Genomic DNA, 21,386 nt, shown 5'->3' with positions numbered 1-21,386 from the left:
TGACATTAGCATCACCAGTAATCACCTTTTAATGAATTCACAGTATTCACTGTGCAATTGTATGTACAACATCTGCCTTCTATTGGCTGCAGACATCTTCCTTTACAGTGAATTGTTTGTCAGTAGTGGTAATTGCTGTAAGACTTTTGCTTTATATTTATTTAGCATGTTTAAGTTTCTTTTTCAAGTTGTCATGGTGAGTCTTGATAAAAAAAAATTCCCCATGCCTCAGACAAGAAGGAAGGTATTTTACTCAAGAACATTCATATTGTTTTATCTTATGAAGTTTTGCAATCATAGGAATTTATTTTAGAAAGGCCTCATATTATTTGGGTGAAGGGCAGACCCAGGAAAGTTGACCTAGCTTCACATAAACAGAGAAACAAGCAATCTTACTGATCTCAATCTCCTGAAAATGCAGATTTCATGCACAATAATAATGTGTCCGTTCCCAACAGCTCAAAACACACCAGCAACTTCTAGAGTTTTAATAGAAGAATATATGCAATATAAAAATATTTTATATAAAAATATAATCCAAGTGGTGCCATAAGCAAGGTAAATCACATTCTGAAGAAAAGGATCAAACCAGGAATTAAACTAAGACATAATCCAGATTTAACCTTAGCAGAATAGGACTTAAAATTACTAAAGCTATAGATTAAAGGCTTTAATGAACAACCTGATGGCATGGAAGGATTAATGTGGGAAGAGAGATGGGAATATAAGAATCAATTCTAAGGAAAAGTTAAGCATCAATACAAAAGGAAGGAGGACTCTCTCTTAAGTCTGTCTTACCAGTATTCTAGTTAAAGTCAATGAATAATCAGTATTGTTGATGATATGTCACTGAAACTACGAAAATTAAAATGCAAGCAAAGGAGTTAAAGGAACAAAACAGTCAAAGAAACTGCTGCTGTTACAAAAGGCACGATGTAAATGAGAAGAGCCAAGATGAAAAGAGCAGAACAACTGAACCAAAATAACTTAGAATTTCCCACACCTCAGAGGACACTGAACCTCAGATCCGGTAAATATAGAACATCCTAAGGAGGGATTTAAAAACAGCACATGTAGGTGTTTAAATACAAGAAATCAAATGCAGAGAGAAAAAAATGAAAGAAGAAAAACAATAAAAAGTATTACACTGTGCTTGTCTGCTGAAATCAAATAAAAAAGAAGAACATTGCGTCCAGTTGTCAAGTTCTTGGTAGAAACTGTTTTGAATTCTATATATCCTGAAGCTATCATTTGAAAGTAAGGGAGATGAGACTATTTTCTGAGAGAACTTACCAGAATTATTTTTGCAAGAATTTCTCTTTAAATAGCTCACAAACTAGGATTTATACATAAAAAATATGACTATTAATGGCTGGACAGATGGTTCAGCAGTTAAATTTAGGTAACACTCATATAGATTACATAAATCAGTATCACTGTATGGCTTTTAATGGCCTGTAGCACCGTCAAGAGGATCAGACACCATCTTCTGACTTTCATTCATGGTCTACACACACACACACACACACACACACACACACACACACACTCACGCACTCACTCACTCACTTAAAATACAACAGTTTTACAAAGAAGGATAGTGGAAGAAATTAATAGAGATAGAGTAAGACATGTTTATGTTCATAATTGATTGAAAATTTCTCAGTATTCACAGGAGTAATGTATTCAGTGATTTTTCTCATATGAACACCCATAAGTAAATGACAGTAAACTTATGAGGGAAGATTTAGGATAGTGAAGAGACTAGGAAGACTTTTATTAACCTTGATAGGTAGGAATTGTCATAGTATATTTCTGGAAAGAGACAAGGAAGTTATAATTCAAACCCTAGGATGGTTCCAAGAACATGTGAGGTGACTATCCAAGCAAAACAACAAAGGTTGCCTTATCAAGTAAAAGTTATGCCTAAAAAGACATTAATATGATTAAATGCACATTGTATAAAGAACATCATATTTCAATGAGTAATCTAAATGATCACTTTTAGAAGCAAATGAGAGAATAAAAAACATGAATATATAAAATAATCAGGTGATAAAACCCAATAAACTTAGGGCACAAACAACAATGAAACAGATTTATGATGGAAAAAAATCAATAAAATATAGTGTTTACTTTTCAAAATATATAATAAAATCAATGGTTTTACTAATTTTATCCTAAAAAATAAACATATGTGATACAAATTGTTAATATCAAAATAATAAAGAATCATTGTTATTTCATGGGTATAGAAATAAAAAGTAAAGTGTATAATGAATAACTTCTTTCCCACAAAGTTTTATAATGAGACAAATGATCTGTAACACACACACACACACACACACACACACACAAACAAACAAATACACACTCACGCTAAATTTTTTTTGTTGCTGTTGTTTTTCAAGACAGGGTTTCTCTGTGTAGCCTTGGCTGTCCTGCACTCCCTTTGTAGACCAGGCTGGCCTTGAACTCACAGTGATCCACCTGCCTCTGCCTCCCGAGTGCTGGGATTAAAGGCATGCACCACCATGCCTGACCACGCTAACTACTTTGAATAGATGCTAATAATCTCAAAATGAAATTATTATTCAAAAAAGCCTAATAAATTTGTCAGTAGTGAATTCTTGCAAACATTTAAGAAAAACGGTACCAGTATTCTACAAATTCACCCAGAATATTGAATTAATGGGGCCAATCTCAACCTCATTCCACAAAGACTTTATTTTCTATAACATAAATAAAAAGAAAAAAAAAGAAAGAGCCCATCAATGTTTCTTTTCTCTTTTTAAATTTTATTTATTTTTAATTTTAAAGTTTTTAATTGTTTTTTATTATGTTTCTTTTTTTAACATATACATATATATTATTACACATGAATAAAATGAACGACATATAGCAGGAAGAACCATGAGACAATCAGGAATTATATATATATATATATATATATATATATGTTACATTCATAGTGATTTGGCTATTTGTATTTGGCAAATTTGAAGTAAAAATTTTTCCTATCTTGTTAGGTTAAAATTTCTGAATTAAGATCAATATCTATAATATCTCATCTTTATTAACTTAAAACACTATCTTGGTCTAGAAACATCTTTACCCCTAACCTACTAAGCTTAACTGAAAGCCTAAACTATCTGGTCTTCTACTCCATCATATATTTGAGAAGGAATAAAATTAATCACCAGAGTAAACAAAATGTTCAGGTTACAGGTTCCAAAGTGAAATAATGATTGAGACAGTTTACTGCGTGAACAGTCACCCAACACTTTCTATAACACTGGAACATCATCTTCAGCCTTTTTGCCCAATATATCTGATAGACACATTTTCAAGACAGAAACTATTGAGGACCTGATTACCCTGTCTTGGCAGAGTTCAGCCGTTGACTCTGCCTGCATCTAAACTTGCCTAATTTAGGCAGAACTCTGTCTGTAGTAGAAACGAGGACTTTTTCCCCAGTGCCTTGTTTGCCACATTTGAAGCCAACACTATAAGGAGGTTCTTTGATGCTCATTATCTTCTTTGAGGCTAGGGTGGTTGATGCCAGGAGTCAATTTCTCTTGTTGCCAAAGAATCTTTAGAATAGTAAAAACATCTTAAAATGTCATATTCTGTAGGTCTCTGTGGCTTTGGAAGACCTTATTTAATTATTTTACCTCATATAACTATAGAATTATATCTATTAGACCTAAAATATATATTCTTCTTATAAAATTAGACTAGTTTTTTACATGACTATGATTTGTATCAATATACAAAATTCAATACCATTGACTAAAAAATAACCTTATTTGTGAGTAACAATTAAGGCCTTAAGATGAGGAATTGACTCAATAAGCTTCCTCTTGTTCTATCCTCCATCTATATTTCTATATCCCCATTTCTTTCTTTTCAGCTCCTATCTCCTTACCTACAAAAGAAAGATAAAGGAAAAGAGAGACGTCCCTGAGTCAAACCTAGTTTCCTCTCTGTAAAGACCAGTAATAATTATAACCAACTCCCAATGGAAATAAGCATCTGTAGACCAAGAGAGTAAACAGAAGCCTATCCAATGCCTCTTAAAGGAAATGGGACATTGTTCTCTTAAGATTTCTTCAGGCTGATTTAGGGTGAATAATACCTTTGAAGGGGCTCCCCACACAAAACATTGGGGAAAATGGTTAAGTAAGACAGGGATAGCATTTGTGGTCCATTTTCTAAATGTTGTAAACTTCTAGGCTTAATAGGAGTCCTGTGTGGGACAGTGAAATGCTGGAACAATTGGGATCAGAAGCTTTACAGTGCTGTCCTGGAAGCTGTCTCATTGTCATGGGTAACAGCAACCAAAGCACTTGGGCCTAGAACATGGAGGATGCAGGATGTCATCATCTAGTTTGCTGAGAGGAATAAATCCTGTTACATCTAATCCAGCATTGGTGTCCAGTTCTTTTGTTATGAAATCATAATTTCTCACAAGCATTATACAGTTCTAACATTGGGATTATATAGAGTGTGCAGGATATACAGAGCAAAGGCTGATTCTCTGCTTGTTGTATGAGCAGAAGTAAGGCATCTGCAAATCTTCTTTCATGCCATAATAAGAATATGCTCAACCTTGTTCATAGCAGCCTTTACCTTCATAGCCAGAAACTGGAAACAACCTAGATGTCGCTCAGTCGAAGAATGGGTAAAGAAACTATGGTACATTTACACTATGGAATACTACGCAGTAATTAAAAGCAAGGAAATCTTTAAATTTGCAGGCAAATAGATGGAACTAGAGACAATCATCCAGATTGAGGTAACTTAGACTCATACAGACACACATGGCATATTCTCACTCATAAGAAGATGTTAACCATTTAATTCAGGTTAACCACTTTACAATACAGAGACTGATGTGCCAACCAAGGTCCATGTGGGATGTGGACCTAGACCTCCTGCTCAGATGTAGTAGATAGGCAGCACAGTCTTCTTGTAGGACTCATAATATGTGGAGTAGGGACTAATTATGACATGGATTCAGGCCTTCTAATGTTGCTCACTTCTACCCTGGCGGGGTGGCCTTGCCAGACCACAGAGGAAGAGGTTACAGGCAGTACAGAGGATACTGTATAAGCTGAGGTCAAACATTAGGGGAGGAGAGCTCCCCTCGCTAAGGACTAGGGAGAGGGAAGGAAAGTAGAAGAGGGAGGGGATGGGATTGGGAGGTGACGAGGGAGGGGGTTTCAATCACGTTGTAAAGAATCCAAACTGCAGAACAAGCAGGTAACTAAAACTGCTAATCCCACTACATGGGAATAGCTCTGAGACTGGCTGAGATACAAAGGTGTACGCATAGACAAGGCTCATGCTGGTCACTGATTCTCCGTGACTTATAAGTAATATTTCCTTTCAATTAATCCATAAATATTTTTTTTAAATATTAACAACTATAAGTTATTGATGTATAAATTTAATTATACTGTACCACGAAAGGGAAAAAATTTCCAGGTGTTCTAGGATACATCTTTATTCAAAGTCAACTATTATCTATCACATTAACATATACACAGATATATATATGATGCACTCACGATGAGGACTAAGACAAGGGCTCACCAGTAGGAACCCTTGATATGAAGGCAAGAGAATCAGAGACCTGAGTTGAACCCTCATATCTCTAGTGAAAGCTGAGCAGTACCATATATGCTACGAGAGGAGAGTTAGAAGCTGGTAATTCTCTGGTCAGCTAGCCCATTTGATAATATGCTAATATAATATTTCTCTTCATTCACTCATGGGGATTAAATGAAACTGTAGTTTTATGTTCTCAGAAATGCGTCAGAGGCATAGTATGCTATTATTAAATAATTGAAGTTTATTATTACTGTTGTATCTGAGTCATAGTTCCAGAAATGTACTTTCTATTTTATTATATTTTCCTCATGCTGGACCTAGAAAAAGTATCTGTTTTCCTCTTTCATCATGAAAGGCTCATCTTCTTATCAAGATTTTGGACTCCACTCACTCTTGCATTTTCAGATACCCTTCTCATTTTCAATGTTGTTATCTCATATGCATCTTGCTAATTTTTTAATAAAAACTTGCAAATAAAAATGTCACACACAAAAATTACCAAGACCAAAAGTCTTTGCATTTCAATGAACTTCTATATAGTATAAGAGCCAATTCATATATCTATTAGTGATTTCTTATTTCTTTCTTACTGTTTTTAAATATTCTTAATTTTTACAGCATATTAACAATAAAACATTTCATTGTTCATAGTTTCTATGCAATTTTCATCAAACTATGCCCCTATAGATAGTGATTATGAACTGTAGGGACAAAATACATATCTATGTGATATCCAGGAGAGTGACATTAATTGTAACCAGAGAGGATTCAATTCTCAAAAGCAGACAGGGAAGTATTACTCTCCCCTGGATGTCCTACTGAAGGCATGTGAAAGTCTGTGGGATGGAAGTTCCAACTTTTAAGTAGGAAATCAATGTCAGAATGCTGTAAGTTGAAATTTTCAGTAGAGAGGAGACATAAAATGGGAATATCCTGAAATACGGGGTACTCTACAATCGTGAAAAAAATACTTATTACAAACCAAAAGCTAAAGGTGCCAGGGACTGCCCAAACCAAGGTACAAGGAGTAGTGTCTGATGTATAGTGGTGATGAAACAAGGTAGTTAGGTAAGAGAATATAGGCCTTCTGAGAAAAAGAGGCGAGGTCACTTCCATTGGGCTACTTGTTGAAGTAACGATTATATCCCTGAGGAAGGCACAGTTTCCCAGACAGAAGACAAAACTGAAAGAGCCTTGATCCTGCAAAGCTGAAGACGACATAGTAGGTTTTGATCACAGTACATTATGACTTGAAATCTGCCTGTGGTCATAGAATGGGCATGAAGATAAAGTTCAAGCCCATTTCTGAGTTTTTCTTGGGCCCCTGTGGTCTGGATCTGTGTGGCACTTCTCTCTTTGTGTACACTTTACTTGCTAGAATATTTGCTTGCAAACATTAGAAATGCTTCCAGTTTCACTCTGTTCCTTTCTCTGTTTTCAGTTCCCCCTACAGACAAATTCTCTGTCCTGAAGCAGTTCCCCCTTTTTCTGTAACTTGACTAATTCCTATTCAATCATCCAGCTTCAATTTAATTAACCTTCTGTTCTAGGAAGCTCTGCCTTGGTACATATTATGTTAAGAGCATAACAGTTACCATAATACCCGTCCCCCTCCTACTATATCTAATTACTTGTTTGTTTACCCACATTTCTTATTGCTACTCAGCCAACTGATGTGGATGAGGTTCATTGAGCACAGTTGCCTTCACAACATTCATATTCCTGATCCACAGTAGAACTTTAGTCAATGCAAAATTTTAATGCATAAGGGAGTCTTCATATGAGCAGCTGAGGTAAGAAACAATGGTTCTAGTATTTCTGTTTTGTGAAAAGAGAAATAATATAGACAACCATTTAGGGGATGGTTGAATGTTACTTACAAAGTTAGAGTAAAGCTAGCATTCATGAGAACCTTGTTACTGCCCGAGTTGGCCACCATTCATGTCAGCTGTGATGTTTTATTTTTTGTTGACTGTAGTGATGAAGATAAAATCCTGGGGCTTGCCTACACTAGGCAAGAACTCAGGCAAATAATTATTTCTAGTCGTGTGGTGGTTGTTTTGAATAGCTTTCATTAATATAAGAACAGATAATCATTTTCCTTCAATAAATTTGGAGTTGAGGAAATAAGACTGAAGAAGTTAAATCTGATTTTGAAAAATAGATTACTGACTTGAGATTTCCTGTGATAATATTCCCAGGGTGTAAAAGTAAGTTTGTAAGGCAACTTCCCAATGGAAGCTCAGAGGAAGCAACTCAGTTAATGTCTTTTAATAAACTATAAAAATGTCTAAATGGAGCAAAACTCTCAGTATGAAGTTATGGATTTAATTCATAGTGCCCCTGAGACAACACAAAGAAACAAAAATATAATGATGACTGAGTAAATTGCTTATTCTAATTTCATCACCCTGGTAGGCTCTTATGTTAAATTCTAAGTTGTTCCTCGGACTATGTTTAGTAAACTTGTCAGATATAACACAGGAATACAATTTGTAAATAATAACAAGATTTGTTTTGCAAACAAATTACTCTAATTTATGTCGTTTAGTAATAGGTGAAATTATATTAGCCAGCATTTACTCAATGTTTATTGTTCATCACAAACAGTTCAGTCCGGCAATAGTCTAATACAAACTCATTGAAATATTAGTTGCAAAGTATTTATAGCATGTCATTGAGAAAGCATAGTATTAAAATACTTCTGATTATTTAAAATTACAGATATAATATAAATGCCTAAAAGGTTATGCCAATCTATATGTGAGCTGCTGACATACATGATGTTGACATGGCAGAATTTGCCTTGATTCTTACTTTTTTGTTGCTGTCTTGAGAGAGCAGCTTACCACATAGTTCAGACTGACTCAGAACTTTTAATCCTCCTCAGTCAGCCTTCCAAATATTAGTATTAGAGTCATATGCTTCCTAAGTTGGGTATTCTAACTTTAAAAAATAATATTTCAACAATGAACCTTTGATGATATGCATAAACTAAATTATCTATAACTTTTGCTCTCTTTATATACAGTTTGATGTTGAATAAACTGATAGGAGTGTAGTAGATCTTTGTCACATTCAGTATTATTTGGTTTTCATCTTCATAAATGGATTTGTGGATTTTCTTCATCTGAATACCTTATGTCTGAACCGTAATACTGTCTCTGAATCATAGTGAATGATAGTGACACTCTAAAATATAAACAACTGCTTAAAGTGGAATCAAGTATAAACACATGAGTTTCAGATCCCATGCTTTCTTCACAGCATACAGCTAGACATTGACTTCTCTATCAGATATCTTAAAAAATAAATACTAACTATATTAATTCATTCTAAAAATTCAAATGTGCATAAACCTCTTATGTAAAAGTAACTTTATATCAACTGTAGCAATAACACAGCATTCTAGGGGTAGCTTTGCCCATTATTTAAACAGACAGCATAAATATCACTCCATTCAAAGTCCACTTAATAATTCATAAGTCCAAGTTGGGGCTGTGACATGCACCTGACTTGTGTAGTCTCAAAAACAAATCTGTAAAGTTTAATGGCAGCCTACTTGAGCACTCTAGTGATTTTCTTGTTATTTAACCTGTAGTTAAATTTTTACGCTGCAAGTTCTCACTTCTTTAGGATTTTGCTCACCTTTAAAGATCATTTTGGAAAAGATTGGAATACATTCTTATTGTCCATCTTGTCACTGTATTCCATTGGCACCATATAACATAATGGGCACAGTTGCTTATTAAAACACTATCTACGGTAAGGCAGTGTCTCCTTAACAACATTTCCTAGTTTAGACCTAAGAATGCATACTTTTATTCTATGTTGTCTCTTCTCATTGGGTCAAATAGATATATTAAACATTAGTTCTTCTAAGAAAGAACATCTAAAAATAAATTATGTCTGCTCTTAATAAATAATTTGACAAGCTTATTTATTAATATGTTACTTAGAACTAATTATTTGCAATTTTTTTTGTTTATTTGGAGACAATTCAGGCTGACCAGAAACTTGGCTAACTTCTATCATCTTCCTTAGGGTGGGGTTACAGGTATGTACCAGCAAGCCAGATTAAACTGGCGACCTTAATAGATATTGAGTAGTGATACCATGACCCAGATTCTGATGACATAAGCAAAGAAAACTTGGAGTTCTGCAATTGATATTTCTTTTCTGATGATTTTTAGTGACATCTAGCATAAGAATATATGGAGAATATACAAATAAGCTAAAAAACTAAGCATCAATGAAACAAAGAACTCAGTTTAAAATGGAACATGGACCTAAATAGTAATTTTTCAAAATATTAAATACAAATAGCTGAGAAGCACTTTAAAAATCTTCAGCATATTTAACCATCAGAGAAGTGTGAACCTAAAAGACATTTTTTTTTTGTCTAATCTCAGCCAGAATGGCCAAAGTCAAAGAAAAAAGACCACAGATACCTTCTTGGATTTGGTGTGGGGAGACATTTTCTTCACTGCCAGTGGAAGTACAACGATTATGGTGAGTCTTTCAAGGACACTACACAAAGATTTACCTCCTGACCATAGCACTCCTAGGTAAGATATAGAAACCCAAAGGATTCTGTATCTTACTACTGAGATCCTTGCTTGTTTATGCTCATCACAGCTTAATTGACAACAGTCAGGACTTGGTTACATGTTAGTTTCTGTCAGTTGACCAATAGATAAAAACCTTGTATGTTCTTAACCCTTGGGTGTTGAATCATCAGCTGGTGCTAGGCAGCACTTGTCTTGTTACCTTCTTCTGGAGGTTTTGATACTTTGTACAAGAGTAGCATTATGTTATGTGCAGTTTTACTTGGCCTTTTATGAATTATTCTTAGGCATTCTGAAAGTACCTAAAGTGATTCTTTGTGGGGATTTTGTGTGTATTTTGGTTGCCTTACTCAGAAAAAAATGTCAAGCTAATTAGCCCTAAGATGGAGTCATTACTTGTAAATTGTAGTTCACCTGGCTTAAATGGTGTCCAGGAGATTTTTATTAATTAGATAAAATTTATGAAGTTCATTTTGTATTTCTGTCTTCTAGGAATGAGTGCCCGATAATTATCATGACACAGCTTGGTCAACCTTCTCAGTCAGTGTGTTCTCTTTCCAACCTGATTCCATTGATATCTTCTTCTGTGTGCTTATTGTTAGCGCTTCGCCATGATTTGTCAGGGATCTGTATTGCTCAATTTGGATTATACCTTCAATCTCCATCTGTTTTATTAAAATTCCATGAGTCCAAAGGCTATAAGACAGAAGAACAATAAATTAATGGATCTCTTCTTGAACTGTATCCAAAAATACCATGTCAACTTGTGTTTACACATTGGTAAATCCACATAAACTAATATTTTAGAATATCTTTATTCTTTCACATTTGAACTTCCATAGTTTGTGTTTAATCTGTTCAACTTCAGCGTCTTTAAAGATTTTATTTTCAGTTGTTTAACAGTACTTAACAAGTATATTATTTCTTCATAAATTTCTTCCTCAATTAAGACATGTAAAAAAAATCCCATCAGTTTTATTATCTTGAATTAAAATAATTAGGAGTCATTGGAATATTTTATTAAAATTAAATGCAGAGTGCCTCTTAATTATGTAATTGTTGAGACAACAAATGAATAAGAGGCACAGAAATTAGATGTGATTATACTAAAGCGCATCAGTCATTCTGCAATGAGCACACAGAGTTTTACATGAATAGAAATTCGGATAGCAATCAGGAATATCAATCATCTTTGTATAATGAATTTCAAGCATATTTTGTAATGTTTATTAATTTCATTCTCACATTATACTTCAAAACTTAAATTATTTATGTTGATTTGAATGAAAAGGGCAACAACAACAGATCACTTTTAAATGATCTGTATTTTGTTCAAAATAAAAGATCACTACTGCTGAATATCCCTCACACTCACAAAAAAAAAAAGTTGGTGTGAAAATACAGAATTTACACTCTTGCCTGAGTGAATCATACTAACTAGCCCCTGAGGTAACATATCATGGTACCCCATTTAACAGTTTACAAATTACACTTTAAAGTAATTATGGTGTCCATAACTATTGCCCAACTAAACACAGAGTTTTGGAAATGAAGCCTGGTCCTAGCCTCAGATATTCTATCTCCTGCTAACACTCTGGGTCCATTAATTCATGGAGACTTCTCAGGCTGGATCCTATCTCGCTGGGCTTTCGTTTTGATGATGTTCCTGATAAAAATCCAAATAGCCTATATTCTTCTGTCTTCTTCTTGATAAAGCACAAGGAAATATAGGACATTTACTGTTAGCTGACAGCTTGAGTTTAAATCTATTGAAAATTACACATGGGAAAATAAAACTTAGATCTGGCTTATAATCACATAGAGGTCACAAAAATGGCACACATTTTATTGGAACCCAAGTGTTCTAAATCAAATAACTGTTATACTATGTTTTATTGGAGAAAGGGAAAGAGAGAGAGAGAGAGAGAGAGAGAGAGAGAGAGAGAGAGAGAGAAGGAGATTATTGTTTGCTATTAAATCTGTACATATTTCCCTATGTAAATATTAATAAAATTATATATTTCCACATGTGTAGGGTAAATGTTTTAAGAAAAACAAAATCAATTCATTTTGTAAAGTAAACGCATTTTAATGTGAAAAGAAAAGCAAATTCAAATCTGCTTCTTTAAGCTTACAATAGTTCCTACAAAGTCTGAGAGTAAATGAAGGAAACGTTAACTACCTGTAGCTTTTATAACCCATGACTTAGATCAAACTGCTGTGTATCCTCTATGGAAATGGACAGATAAAATAAAATTCAGTCTTTTATCTGCCAGCCCCAGCTCTTTAGCTTCACTTTAAAATTAAACTATCCTTTAAGAATATCTATTTCTGCAAATAAGATAGCAAACTGTGAGGAAGGGCAGCCGTTTTAGGAAATGAGGAGAACAAAATACAATGGCACAAATGTGTGAAGATAGAATGGTGAAAATAATTTTATGTGCTAATGTACACAAGTAATTTAAAAACAAAATAAGAAGGTTATAAAATTATGCAATAGGCATCATTTTAATGGTTATTTGAATAAAACATATTCGGCTTGATTATCATGGAAGTCATCATTCATGTGTCTATTTTGATTCAGACTTGGAAAAAAATCTGCCTTTGTGTCTATTTGGCTTCTATCTCTTTGTTACCAAAATTGAACCACTGCTTTGATTATTAGATGTTCTGTATAGGATTGATGGCATTCTTGAAAATCCCTTGCATTGCAGATAGCTGATTGTAGGAGAGCTTCTTAAAGCATCTATATATAATTCTCGTTACCAGGAACCATATTCTAAATTCACAATCTATTTTGCAAGGCCAAAACTCAATAATGGCACATATATGTATATGAATATCCAAATTTCTACATGTACATAAAACCATGCTAAAATAAGTAATAGCTTCATTTAGATATGATTTCTACAAATATAGTTGTCTTAAGAATCAGGCCTTTTTTTTTTTTTGCATGTCAAACAAGCATCATATTCCTCCTCGGTCTTTTATTTTAGAACTTAAAACTAGACTCGGTGGGATACTTAATATGTAAAGCAAGCTACGATTGAAATATTAATAGGTCTGAAATATTCCACTTTGAGAATGCGTGTAATGTAGTGAACGGAGACATCCAGTTGAGTAGAACTATGTACAGACATTGTACAGGAGTATAGATAAGTTTCATTTGCTTTATGAGTAAGAAAGGCATGTGCGTATTAGGCCAATCCATTTTTTTAGAAAAGAATTAAATAATTAAGTTGCCTCACAATATTTCAATGTAATTATTGAAAGCTGGCTTTTTCCCCCCACATATCAGTGTTGTGCATACTGTTGGTGGAATCATTCCTTTTGCATATAATTTTATTTAAATTTAAATTAAGTACAATAAGTGTGAATAGCCTTTGTTGGGAAGTAGCCAACTACACACCTATAAGTGCAATCTATGGAGAAGCTCAATGTATGTAGTGGGTGTGCAAAGGCTTTCAGAAGCAAGTGGGACCTCACTATGCACAGAGAGCACATTCAGGTGAGAGCTCCAAATACGTAGTTTGAACAAGAAAGAGTCTGTGGGAAATAATAGTTCACAGTACAGCAGAGAGCTCACTCAACAGAAAAGCCCAATGCAGACAATACATGTTAAATATCTCATCGGATACCACAGGAATTTATTCTGGAAAGAAGTGTTTGAGAGTGATGAATTCTGAAAACCTTCACTTAAAGATCATATGCCAATACCAGAGAGTTCACTTCAATCAAGAACCAATGAGAAAATCAGGAAAATGTGGGAAATCCCTCTGTGTGCATTCAAGGCTTTTTATAGATCAGAAAATACAAAATGGAGAAAATTTTCAAATGAAGTAAATGTTAGACTCTTTCTCATAACAGATGTTTCAGAAGACTCCGGACGATTCTTAGAACTACAAGAAGCAGGTCTTAAAAACACACTTTGTATCATGAAAGAGCTTTGGAGAAGATCCATCAAACTTGAAATTTATATGCCAAACTTTAATAACTAAGTCAAACGCAGTTTTCTGGGAAAATGATATATAGAAAGAAAGAGGAGTGATAAATGGCAGATGGCAGTTGTCATCAGATCTGAGGCATTCTCACTGAGGTACACCCGTAAGTTTGAAAAGTTGAAACATCATAGAAATAGCCCAAAAGGATATCTCTAACATTGTAGTACAATAATCACAGACCATGGCTGATCTACTTATTCCATTGGCTTTGGTAAGATATTCTAAATACCAACACTGCAAAACAGCATGAAATATTGAGAATCATGTGCTAAAAAATATTAGTAGCAATAGGGATGTGGCAATTTCAAAACTTTTTGCATATAACAGAATTGAGCAGGGAAAAAAATTAATGATGTTATTGATAAACAATTACTCATTAAAGCGAAGTATGCTTTAAGGATAAAATTAACTTCCATTTTAAGTATAAAATAATTTAGAGATTTTTACATATAATGAATGACAACATCCAGAATCTGTTACTCTGTTGCCAGAAAGCATATATATATATATATCCTAACTAGAAATAGGTAGGTTTTCTTAGATAAATAGCCAAGTATAGTATAAGTAGAACATTATATGGAAACATACTATGGGACAGATAAATGTGTATTCAAAGAAATATTCAAACAGGAGAAAAACATAGCAGTGAAGATAAAAGGCTTTTGGGATCATGCTTTGTTTTTTAGATAAAAATTAATAAAAACAAGTTATTTTACAATAAATTTTAAAAATGTACTTAAGAGTTTATTCATATGCATCATAAAAATGTACAGATACAATACAATGGATATATTGCAGTTATATTAATTCCGTATTAAGTAATCTGAAAAAATATCTGCCTTCTTACTCAGGAACTGATTAATAATAATAAAAAATTACTGACAGAAAGAAATTACTGACAGTTAAAACAGTGTGCTTTCGGAAAGTAGTTTTCATTACACAATGCCAATCCATAAATACTGGTTGGGTAAATTTGCATCATAGTGATGGTTGACTCAGGCAAGCATAGCCAAAGTAATTGCATCACATCTTCTTGTGGAAAGGGCCTTTCAACACCTCAAAGTATTGCTCTACAAGAGTTTACCAATATTCAAAGTGGAAAGCATTTCTTTTGGAAAAAAATGGTGGAGGTAGGTGCTATCCTAAGCAAGAAATATCATTTGGCCTTGACAAAAATAGTCACTCTGATCAATTGCTTTCCCAAGGTGATGTATCAAGAAAGGCCAGTATCAGCTTTATAACTTCCTGCCAAGAATGCCAACCTGAAATTAGTCAGAAATGAATGATCATAAGACCTAAAGCATTTGACATTCAAAATAAAAGTTACAGGATATTAAAAATGAATGATTAATAAACTATTGATAAGATGTCTTGGTATATAACTATAAAGCCATAACATATAAGAACAATACCCTATCCATGGCAATGTTAAACCTGAAAAAGAAAAATCAGCAAGGTACTGTGAAATTTAGATACTGATGGCAAATTTAGCAGTATAAATTTTTCTAGATTAAAGTTAATTTAAATGAACTATAAACTTTTCAGGAAAGGTCATTTATCATGACATTATTTATAGTAGAAAACGTTTCATATGATATTCATAACATTTCAAGAATACTGAAGAAGTCAAAAATAGATCTTATGAACTGAATATTTGATAATTTTAAAGAATAACAACCTCTGGAAAATATAAACCAACTCAGCCAGAACAAATATCTTTCCCATCAAAAACCTTCATATTTCAGTGTGTATTACTCAATAGTATTATACCATTTTATTAATTTATTTTCTTTTTTATAATTTTTTCTATGCATCATTTGTCACTTTGCACAATGTAATCTTCTATTATCCAATATCATAACCTCCTTTTTCTGCATGTGCAACAACTTCAAAGGTGGCTCTAAAATTGTACTGTTTTGTTGTCTGGATGAGCTTAGAAGGATTATTTTAAGCTTAAATTTACTTTTTTTCATCTTTAAACAATAAAAATTTATTCCTCTTTAATATAAATTTTAAAATACCAATATTAAAATACAGAAACATCACTAATCTAACACTGATAGATTTCTTACCTCTTTGCATATATTAAATACTACTTCATGAGTACTCTAAGGTTGATATATAGCTACACATGTTTAAAAAATAATAACTACGGCAGATTTCTGTTTGGGAAACACAAAAGTGAATGCTTTTGGTTTTGTTTTGTTTTTTGTTTGTTTGTTTTTTAGATTTTGGTGTTTTTTGTTTTTGTTTTTTTTTTTGTTTTTTTTGTTTTTGAAAAAATGGTTTTATGCTTTCCCCTCCCTGTTTTCCCCCACTTTTTTATTAATTTATTTAGATTACATCTCAATTGTTATCCCCTCACTTGTATCCTCCAGTTCCTCCCTCCCTCCCTCTTTCACCCTATTCCTCTCCCTTAGGACTGTGACAGAAGGGGACCTCCTCCCCCAGGATATGGTCACAGCCTATCAAGTCTCAATCTGGTAGCCTGCTTATCCTTTCTCTGAGTGCCACCAGGCCTCCCCACCAAGGGGAAGTGGTAAGAGAGAGCTTAAATTTACTTTTTAGAAGATAGAATTTCAGGTTCTGGTGCATGGATAGCGTGTGTGTGTGTGTGTGTGTGTGTGTGTGTGTGTAAATGAAATGGAGATCAAGTTTAACTGAATGATTTATGTTCAGGAGATCTACGGGGACAAGGAATGATATCTACATCACACTGACATTTTTACCTTTGGCTTATTTGCTTCTTTTTGTAAATATTGAATCTAGTGCTCTTTAGCTAAAGACATCTGGTAATATATATATACTGCTTGAAAAGATCAGAATGCCAGCATTGAGCTTTTCCTTGCTACTATCTTAACATCTACTGTTTAAATATATATGTGATGATGGAGGAGAAGGTTCATTGGGTAAAATGCTTGCCACACATTTCTAATGACATTAGTTCAGCTGTCCAACACCTATGTAAAAGCAGACGTGTTGGCATGTGCCTATAACTCCATGTTGTGTAGGTAGTGTAGGCAGATGGATCCCAGGGACTTGCTACCCAGCAACTTTTAGTGACACTGAGAGTCTGTCTCAAAAAATAAAAGGTAGAGAGCTATGGGAATTTACCTGAGGTTGACCTCTGAATTCCATGCAGCCTCCTGGCCCCACACACATACATGAATACAGTACACATGAGGAAAACACAGAGAAAGGTTTTTCAACCTCATAGCTAGAAGTGTGGTCTTAGGAAAGCACACTAGCAGAAGCAGCTATCTCTGAAGCATACCTTTGGGTTGGGCTCATGTAGAAAAGATCCACCTGCTCCATAAAGTGTCTCTAATAGGACCCTCTCTTGGACCTGTATTGTGGAGAGCCACAGATAGCAGCGCCCTCTGCTGCTTCCCGGGCGCAATGCGCCCCCTTTTGCGCATTCGCAGTGAGTAAACCTTTGCGCATGCCAGTGAGCCCCTTTTTGCGAATGCGCAGTGAGTAATCCTTATGCGCATGAGCAGTGAGCAAGCCCCCTTATGCGCATGCCTGAAGGCATGGCGTGAGGTGGCGTGATTCAAACAATTCATAGCGTCAGGTGGTGTGATCTGACAAGGCATGGCATGAGGTGGTGTGATCCGAATGCACCAACCAGGAGTGACAACGTGGCAGTTTCTGATAGGACAGGCATACTATAAAAGGTTCTGTGGGAGCTTTTCCCGGGGTCACTCCAGGATCCTGAATAAAAACTTCTGCAAGAAGAGTTCCCGGTGTTGGTGTCTTTCCTGCTGGACGGGAGCGGCATCGGCACTGTAGTGCTTTTTTTTTTTTAATTACAACTTGTTGTCAAACAATACAAATAAGTACCATCTCCTCTGCATCAATTGTTTGATTTTTATGTATGCATGCTTCTATTCAGTCCTGCTCCTAATTAATAATTTCCAGAAAAAATATATAATCCCACTTATTGCAAATAGTCAATCAATATAGTAAAGTAAGAGCTAAACTTTAATAATGCTCAGTATTGCTTTGTGATACCTGGGTTTTTAAACTCATATCCTTCTCTCTCTGACAATAGAATAGTTGGAAAATTACAGAAGATTAATAAGAAAACTGTCTTTTTGTTTTAAGGCAGCTATAAAAACACTTTAATACACACACACACACACACACACACACACACACACACACACACGTAGCATAATGACAAGGAGTTCTGTCCAATAGGCCTGACCTCATTAATTATTACTCTGTCACTTTTGGCAGCTTCAGAGGCTCACTGCAGAGACAGCTGGCTTCTTGCCAAAGGACAGTCTTCCATCTCCTGAGGGATCCTCATTCCCTCATTAGCTGCATGTGTGATATTGTCACATCTTTTTCAAGAAGACTTTCTTCATGAGAACCTAATTCATTCAACACTGTGCGTGTCCTAAATTTTGGGCATCATGTGCTTCTAGGTATTTCGAGAGGCTGTATTTTTAGCCTGCTTCTTATTGTGCCCAGTCAGCACTCATAATTTTCCTCCCTCCTTAGCAAGGTGGTAAGGAAAAGCTAATGGCTAAAAAGAAATCTGTTTTGGAAAGAGCCGCATGAGTCCTGGGTGACTGTGTCCCCTGGTAAGACAAATGTTTATATAATGTCCTATGGGGGAACATTATTCCATTTGTTTTGGCTTCCATCACACAAAAGGTCAATGTCCCTTTCAGTAAACTCTGTTCATCTGTGCTGTTATAACCACTGAACCCAAATTTTGACTTTTTTCTGTCTGTCCTCTGGAATGATTAAACAACAATACAGCTTTGGAGATCTGGAAACTGTGCAGTCACACAACTGTCAGGAGGTACTAAATTGGTTGAAAACAAGCTGAAAAACTCATGCCAATACCCAGAAATCTGAATTCCTTTTAAAGTTTCTTTGTGTAGAATGATAAAGAGAAGAATTTATCAATGCCAGTGGGGAAAAATTACTGCAACTCGTATTTGAAACTTGATTTGCTTCCTGGGTGCATAGAAGAATCCAAGTCTCATTCTGCTCTGTTCCCATGGTTTGCTCAATCTGCAGAATAGATCTGGAGGTCAAAGATTTGTAGCTGAGATCAGAATGCTTGAAACAGCCCCTCTCACCATGAGTTGTTGACAACTGTTAGAAGAAATGGTTGGTTATTATCACTGGTTTACAAATCCAGTCTGCCACGAATCCTGGGAATGGATTCAATCAAGTCTAAAATAATTGCTCCGTTTTACTCTTACTCTTTTCTTCTGTTTTCAACTGATAATCCCTGAAAGTTGTAGAAATTCTCACCAAAGTAATGTGCTGTATGACTCTGTAATCTAATATCTTCCAAAGGTAGAATAAATCTTGTTCTTTGTTGGTTGTTAAAGCAGCAAGAAGGGGACACTTGAAGGCCGATCAGGATCAGGTGTAGTCAAATAGCACAGGAATGGATTATTTCCCTTAAGCACCCAATATCTGGACAAACGATTGCTCATCTCACCAGCCCACACAGCAGATATGTGTTAGCAATAGGCCTGGAAGCACTGGCCTCTGTCCTAACACAGAGTGGTCCAGGTCACCGAGCACTCTCTGCTTCTCTCCCACCAGTGACCTCAAAGTTGCATTTTCGTTCTACTGATTTGTAATTCAATGGTCAGACTCATCATGTTAACAACAGTGGTGAGTTAAGTGTCAATTTATTCATCATTTTTCCTATTCATAAAACAATACAAACAAGACAAAGAACAATGATCATGCAACCGGTGCAATACCTAATATGGTTTAACACTTCATTTCTTATATACAAATTTACTTTTGTCTGTTTTGAGGTAATATATTTTGGCTTACCAAGATATATTTTTTTTTGTCAAACTTCCTCTCAGATGGGCCTTTTATCGTTCTTAGCTCAGAAATTTTTCTCTGAGCATTGATAAAAGTTTAACCTCTGACTTTTATTTATGTTTGTCTTCCTCTTTGCATTCTTTAAATACAAAGTCTGGTGGTTTACAGTCATAAAATGCACTTATTTTTCTGGCATATAATTTGAGGTGCAGCGTGAGAGTCTGTTGTTCAGTTGAAAGCAATCTCTTTTTCAATAAGAAAAAGGTATTTATTTGTATTTCCGGAGTATGAGTGTTTTCTATGCATGTATGTATGTACACTGAGTGTGTGCTTGGTGCAATTGAGGCAAGAAGAGGATGTCAGATGTCCTGGACTTGAAGTTACATAGTGTTCTAAATTAGCATATGGTTTTTTTGGTTGTCTATAAGAGCAGACAAGGTTCTTAACCACCAAGTCATCTTCCCAGGCCCAAATCATCTTTCCTTTCCTTTAAATTACTTTTCAGATAATCTCCTTGCTTTTATAGATATATCATTCATCATGACATTATATTTTTTAGTTTCCTTAATGTAAAATTTGTTTGTTTGTTTGTGTGTGTGTGCTTGTTTGTGTGTGTGTGATTCCACATGAGAGTAATGTATTTACATCATTTCTGAAAAATCTCTTTCTCTCTCTCTATTATGCAGTCTCTCTCAATATTCATGAGCTCTTCTATGTGAAACACACATACAAATAATAAACAAACAAACAAACAAACAAACAAACAAACGCAACCTTATGAGTTTGTTTATGGGCTATGTGTTTAAGGGCTAACCACATGAAACTGGATAACTTATCAGGAAACTCACTTCTGAAAATGATTGCAAGTCCCACTCACTACAGTTATGAATGACGTACAGTCCTTTACTTTAGGGGGAGGGCCTTGTGAGATTCCCCCATTAATGTTGGAATATCAACTGTGCTATCAATGTATAGGTCTTGTTTAGGCATCTATAGTTTTGAGATTTCATGGGTGTACTTCCCTGTCATATATAAGTAACACAATTTGGGGGCAAATATTCTGATTTCTGGTTCTCAAAATCTTTCTGTCCCCATTTCTTTGTTGTTTCCTGAGCATTAGGTATAGTTGGGGATACTCACATTTATCAAAAATGTTCCAGCCATTAACTCTTTTCTTATTTTTTCTCTCTAATCTTCCTTGCAGAAATTTGAAAAATAAATATTTTACTGTTTTTACATTTGTATCTCTCTCTTTTTTATTTTTCACTTGATATTCTGGTTTTAACCTCCTCCCTTGTCACCTCCTGATCTTACCCTCCCTCCCTTATACCCTCTCCCTCCCTCCACTAGTCCTCAGAAAGGGGAGTCCTCCTCCCATAAAATCTGGCCT

This window comes from Acomys minous (genome assembly GCF_964271855.1).
Source record: "Acomys minous genome assembly, chromosome: 10".
Lineage (NCBI taxonomy): Eukaryota > Metazoa > Chordata > Mammalia > Rodentia > Muridae > Acomys > Acomys minous.
Note: the sequence above shows the minus strand (reverse complement) of the source record.